Source organism: Camponotus vicinus, unplaced genomic scaffold (genome assembly GCF_025532165.1).
Source record: "Camponotus vicinus isolate PSW18456_S1 unplaced genomic scaffold, iyCamVici1.0 SCAF_12, whole genome shotgun sequence".
Lineage (NCBI taxonomy): Eukaryota > Metazoa > Arthropoda > Insecta > Hymenoptera > Formicidae > Camponotus > Camponotus vicinus.
The window spans coordinates 4,570,568-4,582,912 of record NW_028141948.1 but is presented as its reverse complement, the minus strand read 5'-3'; the positions used below and the strand labels follow the sequence as shown (position 1 = coordinate 4,582,912).

General features: G+C 33.9%; 1 long non-coding RNA gene across 1 annotated transcript in view; it reads right to left on the bottom strand.

Annotated features, from left to right (window-relative positions):
- Positions 1–3,341, bottom strand: part of LOC145962496 (uncharacterized) — a 38,319-nt gene extending 34,978 nt beyond the window's left edge. Inside the window, exon 1 of the long non-coding RNA XR_014435864.1 lies at positions 3,117–3,341. This is a non-coding gene — a long non-coding RNA (uncharacterized LOC145962496). The remainder of the gene's footprint in view (positions 1–3,116) is intronic.
- Between the last annotated feature and the right edge of the window lie 9,004 nt (positions 3,342–12,345).

Below are 12,345 nucleotides of genomic sequence, written 5' to 3'. Positions count from 1 at the left end.
ATAATAATACGATAGCTACAGTCGTCGACTTATCAGGAAAAACTTTATAACTTCAATAACTTCGAAACGACTTACTTAAAGTTGGTAAAATTAGTGCTTTGAAAAGATCTCGAGAAGAGCAAGAATATGCAATAAAAAGTGGAGGGTTCCATTTCAAAAATTCAAGGTGGCCTTGTCGTGACCATCCAAGGTCAAACACATGGCGCCAGTAAATAGACCTTTTTACACTCTACAACTTTTGTTTGAAACAATTTTTTGTAAAACTTCTATTTTTTGTGATATTTCGAGGTTCCGACTCTTTCGAACACTTCGTATGCCGTAGCGATGTAATGACACGTCTCCGATCCCAGGTTCATTTGCAAAAAATGATTCTTATGGTGCCCCCGATAATCTCTGAAAATTTGTCGATTGAATTTCCGAACACCCTGTATACAGAGTGTCATTTTAAGTGATGCAGCTGAATATCTCGAAACCGGCGGTTTCGGTGAAAATGTTTTAAACAAAAGTTATATGGTTTTAAGGGGGCCATAAGATGGTTTTACCTTGAAAAGTCGTTTGAAGGTCACGTGAAGGTCACCTTCAATTTTTTAAATAGTATTTTACCTTAATACTTTTATGTACAAAATAATGAGAGGAATCAATTGGTGTAAAGAAAACACATAGTTGTTTCGAAGAAAAAATATGTAATTTGCAATTAACAATTAATGTCTTACAACTAGTAAATATATAATATTTATCAGTTATAAAAAATATCTAATATAAAAAGCTGTAAGAGAAGAAAAATGTTTAAATGTTTAATGCTGTCGCACGTATCGAGATATCGAAAAGCGAGGAGTGTCGTTCGATGCTGTTCGTTTCTCGCTTCTTAATATGAGAAACAGCGTTAAATATTTTTGTACAGCCTTTTTATATTAAGTATATTATATTATATGTCCGTATAAATATTAATACAGAGAAAGAGAAAAAAAACGGAAAGATAACAATTTAATATAATAATTTTAAAATATAATAAATGGCGATTTTCCACACCACCCATGAGGTACCACCAATGGCGCGTTAGGTATTTTAAGGTGGACCTTCGCCTGAAGCCATATACCCACACGGAACATGACATCCATTGGAGGTCCATATGAACCAGCCCCCTGACACTCATTCTATCTTATTCGAGGCCGCTTAATGACCGTGAACCACCAGATGGCGTTAGCGTCATTCATACCTGTATACATATATATATAGCGATATTGTACGCGACCGCGCCACCGCGACATACGACATAGACATATACATAGACATATAATAATAGACTGCGCGTTCCGTGAGAAGAGCTGAAGCACAAACTGAAGGACAGAGATAGTCCGTAAGTCGTGCTCTCTCTCTCGCACACCATAGAGAGTGGGGAGGAGTACGGAGAGGAGACGCATAGCAGGCGATGAGGGGAAAAAAGTAAAAATAATCACTTTACACTTGCATAATCCGGAATGTTTTATGTAATTCAATAATTATGTAATTATGTGTTGACACTGAGCTGAACCTATGCAGCGTTAACCATTTTTCTACATCACGAACCGTCACCATAGGTTAGAACGTTTCCCCAGTTCTCCCTCTCTTTACATCCCCACCAACTCGCGTGTTAGAGAAAGACACAACGACTTACGCTATTGCTCTCTCTTTTTAGTTTCTGCTTCAGCTCCTCTCACGGAACGCGCAGTCTATTGTTATATGTCTATGGACATATATGCCTATTTATAGGTTAGAAAGGTGCGATTCCAATAACGTGATAGGGCTCGTTCCCACTGAGCGCGTCACGCGTCGCGTCAACCAGCATGAGCCAATCAAAACATCCCATTGTAATAACATGTTTTCCGTGTTATTACAATGGGATGTTTTGATTGGCTCACGCTGGTTGACGCGACGCGTGACGCGCTCAGTGGGAACGAGCCCATAAACGTGATCAATGTGATTGATGTGATTCTAGTGTGATAAATATAAGAAGAAAAATACTTTTGTTCAGTCATGCCACGTTGTATTGCCCGTTGTACCTCTGGTTATGACTCGAATAAAGAGAAAGTTCATTTTTTTAATGTGCCTAACAATGAGAATAGTGTAAAAGAATGGCAAGCAGCATTAAAAAGAAAAAATTTTATTCTGAAAGTACAGCAAATTTTTGCGAATGGCTTAATGATTTATTTGATGCGTTAAATAGAAATAAATCTTTTGAAGGAGTGATATGTGAAAATAAGGATTACAAAGTAAGTTTAATTTGTAAATATTACTCAGGGTTGGGAAGTAACTCGTTACTTGTAACGAAGTTACAGTTATAGTTACTTTTTTTCGGTAACTCTAACTTAACTCGTTCCTTTTTTTCAATTTGTAACTGTAACTTAACTCAATTACATATTTTCGGTAACTAGTAACTAATTTAATAATTACTTTAATAGTTACTTTATACAGGGCGATCCCGAAAAACGATCCGTCTATAAAATGACGTGTTCCTGACACCATTCTAAGACAATTTTTCCTTTACCAAAATTTAATTTGAAGCGTAGTTTTTGAATTATTAAAGGAAGTAGTTAACGTATGACAGGTCGAATACAAGAGGCAGGCAAGGGTGGCGCGATTCACCGTCAGACGCGGGTGCTTACGCGGGGCGCCTGCTGCGATCAGCTGGTCGCTATACACATACAGACACACATGCGAACACATACATTCTCTCTCTGTCTGTCTGTCTGTCTGTCTGCCTGTCTGCCTGTCTGTCTCTCTCTGTCTGTCTGTCTGTCTCTCTCGGTCTGTCTGTCTGTCTCTCTCCGTCTCTCTCTCTCTCTCTCTTTCTCTGTCTCTCTCCGTCTCTCTCTCTCTCACTCTCTGTCTCTCTCTCTCATTCGCTCACTCACCTGTAATTTTTTTTTTTTTTTACGAGAGAGGGGAAAATGCATTTTATGCATACCCACCGGTCGATCCAGTGAGTTATGTGGGACTCGAGTACCAAGTCGAATTACCAACTCGGTACTCCCTACCCACTAAAAACCCCTCTCTTTTCACGAATTTCCTTTGACACACTGTCCCTCTGACTTCCCGAGATCTGTTTTCACATAACGTCAAAAAATAATTATCATTACCTTGTTCGATGACTTTTGATGTATTGCTGTAATTGCTTGAAGGAGAAATGAATTTTCCGATAGATCGTACGTTCTCAAATTTAACGTAGATATCACGTTGCAAAAGACAAGAAATCCACACTAAATTATTAACTGAAAGTTTTTCTTCTTTCATGAACTGTATTCTTTTATAAACTTTAACGTAATCACATTTATTTACTCACTCGATGAGACGAGAAATTTACTAATGACTCTATCACTAATCACTATTAATCACTGTCGAATAATAACTGTTGGCGATTAAAAATCACTCGATGAAAGAAACACGCGCGGACACGTTACTACACGACGCGACGACGCGACAATGCGACAATAATTACTCGGCGACTGCAAGCAGTTTTTTGTCATAGTAGGTTGCGATAGGTTAAGGTACTACTGGCGCTATCGAACGCGATCATGTGTTCGATTGAAGAATGCGGTAAACATAATAAACATTTAACATATTAATATTATTACTATCATGAATGTGTGTGATATCCATACATCGTATGATATCTATTTAAAAATTAATTAGATTAAATAAGTGTTTTTAAAATATTTATTACTTTTACTATTATCATGTCAAATATTAATATTAAATATTTATTTAACTATTTTATCTATTTATTTATTTATTTATCTATTTCACCTATTTATTGACCGATTTTCGATCATTGATAATAAATAGTTAAAAATAAATAGGGAGGATGTAAAAATTTTAGACCAGAAGCCTTTCTTGAGCAAAAGATTAATTTCCGAAATGTTATTTATTAAGAGACAAAATAATGGTTTAAATTTGCAGACGGATACCGAACGTTTACCCGAAATTTACTCAAACATTGTTAATAATTTATCAAAAATTTAATATTTCGATCTCTTATACCACATTTGAATTTTTGTGACTCTGCGCATGTTTATATTTATATATTATCATCGACTCGCTCCGACTCCTTCATAAAGTAGCTTTGTTACGTCTCGAGGACTAGTTAATAATTTTTGTTGTTGTGATGATGGTCGGTCTCTCTTCACTTTTATTGTCTGCCAATGTTTTCGATGTCTGGAAGTAAGTAATTTTTTATTGTTCCTTTATACAGTTTTAATTCCGTAATTTTTTAATTTTTAAAATTTTTAAAATTTTAGAACTCTTATTTATTTATTTAGTCTACTTTTTTATCCTAATTTATTTAAGTTATTTTATCAATTCAAATTGTTATTCGGTTTGATGTATTTTATTTGCTGACAGATTCGGGTTTGTTTAAATCGCAGACATCGTCAAAACAACAATGAGATACCGCATCATTCAACTGAAACGTATTTTTAGACAGCACTCGTATGCTTGACTCCAATTTTGTATTATTACTTAGTTTAAATTTGCGCTGAAGATGACCCAAAAATAGGGTCGAAACGTTCGTAACTTACTCAAATGTATATTTATTATATGTATTTTCTTATATGATTGTCTTTTGTACAATAAATAGCGGTGTAATAATTTCGACACTAGACTCGCATTGCCACTTATACCAATTTATACTTTTAATTTTATATTCACGAGTCTGACATTTTTAATAATTTTAACATTTTTATTTCCATTCCAAGGAAGTAACTACAAAGTAACGACTCGTTACTTTTTAAGTAACTGTAACTGTAACGCGTTACTTTTCAGAATCGGTAACTTGTAACTGTAACTAATTACATTTTTTACTAAAAAAACTGTAACTGTAACTAATTACTTTTATAAAGTAACTTTCCCAACTCTGATATTACTTAATAGCATTTTGTCATTTATATAGCTATTATTATGATCCTTTTTCTGCTAGCTTTTAGAACATTCTCTCCAAAAATTGAATACTTGGGAAGAATACGTCAGTCATGCTATTATTTCAGAAAAGCATTTTTTAACAAAGCAGACTGCAGAAGGCCTCCGAGTCACAATACAATCAACACTTGATATTGTAAAATATTTGACAACAACTGTTGGCTTTCCTTATGTATTAACAGGGTGTTTAAATCAGGACGGAATCGAGGTTTGAATAAATCAAACTTTATACATGAATAAGTATATATATATACAGGGTGATTCAAAATAACCCCTGTGTCCCTGAAATGACATATTCTTGAATCAATTCTAAGACGATTTTTCCTTCGGCAAAATTTCGTCCGAAGCTTAGTTTTTGAATTATTAAAGGAAGTAGTTAACGTATGACGGGTCGAATACAAGAGGCAGGCAAGGGTGGCGCGATTCACCGTCAGACGCGGGTGCTTACGCGGGGCGCCTGCTGCGATCAGCTGATCGCTATACACATACAGACACACATGCGAACACATACATTCTCTCTCTCTCTCTCTCTCTCTCTCTCTCTCTCTCTCTCTCTCTCTCTCTCATTCGCTCACTCACCTGTTTTTTTTTTTTTTTTTTTTTTTTTTTTTTACGAGAGAGGGGAAAATGCATTTTATGCATACCCATCGGTCGATCCAGTGAGTTATGTGGGACTCGAGTACCAAGTCGAATTACCAACTCGGTACTCCTTACCCACTAAAAACCCCTCTCTTTTCAGGAATTTCCTTTAACACACTGTCCCTCTGACTCCCCGAGATCTGTTTTCACATAACGTCAAAAAATAGTTATTATTACCTTGTTCGATGACTTTTGATGTATTGCTGTAATTGCTTGAAGGAGAAATGAATTTTCCGATAGATCGTACGTTCTCAAATTTAACGTAGATATCACGTTGCAAAAGACAAGAAATCCACACTAAATTATTAACTGAAAGTTTTTCTTCTTTCATGAACTGTATTCTTTTATTAAACTTTAACATAATCACATTTATTTACTCACTCGATGAGACGAGAAATTTACTAACGACTCTATCACTAATCACTATTAATCACTGTCGAATAATAATTGTTGGCGATTAAAAATCACTCGATGAAAGAAACACGCGCGGACACGTTACTACACGACGCGACGACGCGACAATGCGACGATAATTACGACTCGGCGACTGCAAGCAGTTTTTTGTCATGGTAGGTTGCGGTAGGTTAAGGTATTACTGGCGCTATCGAACGCGATCATGTGTTCGATTGAAGAATGCGGTAAACATAATCAACATTTAACATATTAATATTATTATTATGTTAAATGTTTATTATGTTTACCGCATTCTTCAATCGAACACATGATCGCGTTCGATAGCGCCAGTAGTACCTTAACCTACCGCAACTTACCATGACAAAAAACTGCTTGCAGTCGCCGAGTCGTAATTATCGTCACATTGTCGCGTCGTCGCGTCGTGTAGTAACGTGTCCGCGCGTGTTTCTTTCATCGAGTGATTTTTAATCGCCATCAATTATTATTCGACAGTGATTAATAGTGATTAGTGATAGAGTCGTTAGTAAATTTCTCGTCTCATCGAGTGAGTAAATAAATGTGATTATGTTAAAGTTTAATAAAAGAATACAGTTCATGAAAGAAGAAAAACTTTCAGTTAATAATTTAGTGTGGATTTCTTGTCTTTTGCAACGTGATATCTACGTTAAATTTGAGAACGTACGATCTATCGGAAAATTCATTTCTCCTTCAAGCAAGTACAGCAATACATCAAAAGTCATCGAACAAGGTAATAATAACTATTTTTTGACGTTATGTGAAAACAGATCTCGGGAAGTCAGAGGGACAGTGTGTTAAAGGAAATTCGTGAAAAGAGAGGGGTTTTTAGTGGGTAGGGAGTACCGAGTTGGTAATTCGACTTGGTACTCGAGTCCCACATAACTCACTGGATCGACCGGTGGGTATGCATAAAATGCATTTTCCCCTCTCTCGTAAAAAAAAAAAAAAAAAAAATACAGGTGAGTGAGCGAATGAGAGAGAGAGAGAGAGAGAGAGAGAGAGAGAGAGTGTGAGTGAGAGAGAGAGAGAGAGAGAGAGAGAGAGAGAGAGAGAGAGAGAGAGAGAGAGAGAGAGAGAGAGAGAGAGAGAGAGAGAGAGAGAGAGAGAGAGAGAGAGAGAGAGAGAGAGAGAGAGACAGACAGACAGACAGAGAGAGAATGTATGTGTTCGCATGTGTGTCTGTATGTGTACAGCGATCAGCTGATCGCAGCAGGCGCCCCGCGTAAGCACCCGCGTCTGACGGTGAATCGCGCCACCCTTGCCTGCCTCTTGTATTCGACCCGTCATACGTTAACTACTTCCTTTAATAATTCAAAAACTAAGTTTCGGACGAAATTTTGCCGAAGGAAAAATCGTCTTAGAATTGATTCAAGAATATGCCATTTCAGGGACACAGGGGTTATTTTGAATCACCCTGTATATATATATATATATACCCAGTAAGCAAAATGTTAGCAGGTTGGCAGCAGATTGGCAGCAAATTCGATCAGAATCCCACACCAGAACCATAGCCATCTGTGTCCGCATTAAGCTTTTGTTTTGGTGACAGAGTCTGTAAAACATAACCTATCAACAAACTGTCGGCAGAAACCGAGCAGGATCTGCGCGATGCAATTTGATGTTAGATTGCCAGCAGAAACCGAGCAGAATCTGCGCATGCAACCTGATGGCAAATTGACAGCAGAAACTGCACAAGATTTGCACTTACTTTTATTAATATATATTATATAAATGCAACAAAATTGATTATTACAAGTGCTAAATAAGAATATTATCGGCAAGTTAATTACAATTTTCTTCTAAAATGACATATATGTCATATGTTATATCGTAATATATGTTAATGTAATATATGTTATATCGTAGTTATATCTCATATAGCGAAGGACTAATTAAATTAAATTAAATTAAATTAAATTAAATTAAATTAATAATAAAGTAAAAGTAAATGTAACTTGTAAAACTGGAGATGTAATTTATTTAGAATTAAATTCTTGCTTTATGCCTCAAATAGGCAGTACATGAATAATTTACCATTTATCATATTGATTCCAATCAATTTAATATTCTGAATCTCATCTGCTTGTATCAGATATCAGAAATTAAAGTGATAGAAATTAAAATGATAATTACTATATTTTTAGTCTTTTATTCATATTCGCGACTTTATATATTTCTGACAGAAATTAGATTACGAGAAAGTACAGCTCACGTAGCGGTAAGTGAAGGAACTATCGAATCATGCAAATTCTGTTCCGTTTCTGCCGTCAATCTGCTATCAGAGATTGTGTGCGCAGATCCTTCTCGATTTTTGTTATCAATTTGCTATCAAATTGCGCCTTACATATCCTGTTCAATTTCTGCCATCAATCTGCCGTCAGTTATATCAGCAGGCTCTACTCGATATCTGCGAGAATTTGATATCAAATTTCATTGCGCAGATCCTGCTCGGTTTCTGCAACCAATCTGATATCAAACTGTGTTGCGCAGATCTTGCTCGATTTCTGCCATCAATCTGCTATGATAATTTTAAACAAATCCTGTTCAGTTTCTGCTATCAAATTATGTCAGCAGGTTTTGTAACATTTCTGCTGACATTCTGTTATCATTATTTGATATAACAAATTTTTTATACAATCTGCAATCTTACTGTCAACAAAAATTTATAGCAGAAATTGACAAAATCTGTTTGAACAGACTTTGCTGACTGGGTATATATATATATATGTATATACTCATTCATGTATGATAATAATGTATAGTTACAATAAAATAATGTATAGTGTATATAGTGTATATAGTGTATATAGAGTATATAATGTATAAAATGTATATATGTACATAGTTCTATAATGTATATTCTAATTTTCGATGAATTTAGGCCCATATTTCTAGTTAGATCTCTAGTTAGATTTTTTATTAGTGTCTCTTAATTGCATTCCAGCGTTTCTTTGGTAGCATAAGGCAAGCAGCGGGATCAAATGATCATCCCGCAACTCCCACCTTCCTTCAATTGTATAAAATCCTAAGTACATTTGCTGTACTTAAACCACCACAATATGGAAATTGTTCACTTTCTGATGAACCATGTGAACCTTTGATTTCTATCCCTGATGTAAAACAGTTATATCAAAATTCCTCAATAGACAAAACATCCTTTTTAAAACTTAAGGAAAAACTGGACCGTGTTGTTGATAACAACAATAACTGGAATTTCGATTTTGTATTTAGTGACTATAATTATTGTCCTCCTGACATTATTGATTGCGTTGTTTATTGCGCAACAAGATATTTATGCAATCACTTTCTAAACACGATAACATGTACTACATGTAAACACTCGTTGTTAAATCCTGTAACACATAGTTTTTTCTTATTTCCTGCAGCTGCATTGGCAAATATAAAAACAGATGGACACTTTAAACATCCAAATTTGAAATTGTATAATTTCATACAATATTTAGAAACTTTGTTTTCTAAATATTGCAAATGTACCAATATATACGATTTAATTATAAATAATATTTATGTAGAGGATATATCCTTCTCATGTAAAGAGCACGGCGATATTAGTCTATCGCACATAATTGAATATTATGTTAGTATGCGCATGCGTCAATATACTCAAAAAATTAATCACGAGCAGAAAAAAATGAATTTTCATGTTAAAAAATCGGCTAAACATTATAAAACGTAAATAAAACAATATTATTAATATAAAAAAATTTATTTCTTACTTTATCCTATATTACATTTCATTGAACATATATGGAACAAAATATTTGTTATTTTTTTCTTATTTATGTGCCCAGATAGCATAAAAAGTTTTAAAAAATTCATTAATTCTATCTTTATCGTTCGTTATATACGGAAGAAAGATAGAGTGACACGTTTATAGTCATTTATAATACGTAAGCGTCCAAAGCGAACGCAATCTTTTTCGACATGCTATATATATTAACCGGCATGAATGTTGCCAGCGCCACACGGTCACGACGTGGACACTAGAAGCTTTCATATGCCGGGGCCTGATATAAACCTCCATACCTCCATGTGATCTCTATCTCCACGGTGGATGTTCAATAGATATCTAATAGAAATCCATTATCAGAAATCATTATTAGAAATCATTATATATTATCTCCACGGTAGATGTCGTTTGTAAATTCATCATGGATGTCCATTAGACGTCGGTTACGGATGTATGATAGATGTGTACACATTTCTCTTAACATAAATAATTTTTATTAATTATTTTTCCTAGTATTGGTAAATATTATTTTTTGTTACTTTATCTTATATCTCACTAATAATTATAGTCAGTGGAAGTAAAATTTCACTGTAAAATCAGTAATCGCTAGTTCGTTCGTTTATCGCTATGATGCGCTCTTTTTCTCGTACTTGAGTTTTAGTCATGAGAATTATATAAAGCTTGCAAAAGGCGACAGATAAAATTAAAAGTATTACTTCGATCTAATTTCTGATACAGTTTCAATAGAGGAACTTCAGATATTAAATCGATTTTATAAGTCGGACAAGTAAATGTCCGGCCAATAAACGAAACTGATCCGTTCATTATCTATTTGAAATGCATGTTCAATACGCACCTAAATATAAATAAAATTTTTAATTTCATACGAAGTAAATAAATTATAATCTAATATTATTAATTAAAACAGTCAATATTACTAATACTTTTAGTGAAATATGATTACAGAGTGTGTATGAATGCATTATTTTATTAATTTCATGAGAAAGCAAACGTTTAATAAATAAAAGAAGATAACGTATTTTATTTTAAACGGCTTTTAAACGCTTTTTTTATCAGAAAAGAAACGTATCTCTTAACGTTTTTGAAATGGACATTTTAACCAATCAGAAACGTTTTTAAGAGTCGGTTATGAAACATTTCAAAGAAATTTGTGAGATATTTGTGAAACGTTTTTGAAACGATTATGTGCTATCTGGGGCTCTAATTAATGTCTATATGATATCCATATGACGTTCAGAAACATTTTTATAACCTCTAATTAATGTCTATATGACGTCCATGTGGCATCTATGAATACGTCTAATGGATGTCGAATGGAAGTAAGAAATGCGGAACTGTGGATCTCTAATAGACGTCTATAGGAGGTTGCATGGATGTCTAATAGAGGTTTCGAATCTCCACGATGGACGTCTAATAGACATACATTAGAGGTTTTTGTTCCGTGTGGGATCTTACCACCTTATATTATATATTATTTTATATAATATTTGTCATTTATAAAAGTTTTTTAAAAGTAATATTTTTTACACACTTATCTTTTGCAAGTATGGTGTCAACTGGTAACAAAATACTTTTTATACATTTATCTTCTTTAAATATGGTGTCAACTGGTGACAAGATACTTTTTATATACTTTTTTTACGAGTTTGGTGTCAATTGGTGACATGATACTTTTATGTATTTGTAAATTGTAAAATAAAATAATAATGCTTACAAAGTACAATTTACTTTATTTTGAACATTATTATAGCATATTATTAGTTGATGAAGTACTATTAGGAACATCAGCAGCATATAATGTTAAACTGTTTTTTTTTAGGACAAGTAGAATATAAATTAATTAAGAAGATAGTAAGGCTCTAAATGTACAAATATTAAGATATCAAAGACTATAAGAGCCAAACGCGGGTGATCGTGCGACAGTTTCACAGAAAAATAATTTTTCTGTGAAACTAATATTTGTGCACAGGGCACGGATTTATCTTGGTTAAACCAAGTAAAATTTATAATCTCAATTCGAGATTCTTATAATACCCCTCTAACCCCCCAAAGAAGTTATAGGCGAAAAAAATAACAGTGCACAAATATTAGTTTCACAGAAAAATTATTTTTCTGTGAAACTGTCGCACGATCACCCGCGTTTGGCTCTTATAGCCTTTGAAATCTTAATATTAGAATATAAATTATCCGATGACATGAGAGATAAATGTTTTAATCTCCATGTCTAGAACAGTTTCTTTTCTTGTTTTTAACGCGGATTTTAATACGCAACTAGCATTTATACATGCGGATGAAAGTTTATTTCGTTTTTTTGTTTTTATATCTGATAGCAAAGAAAACATTCTTTCTGGATCGGCATTTGAATTTGGAAGTGATCTAACAGCATTCAAAAGAGACTTCATATTGGGATATTTACATTTTAAAATTTCTTTCCACATTTCATCAAAATTTAATTTCGAAAAATGTTCTTTTTCTGTTACTGTAAAATCTAAATATAAAGTATGCTACTCTTTTTTTAAAGCATTTTCATCAAAACCACCGAGGGTTTGAGC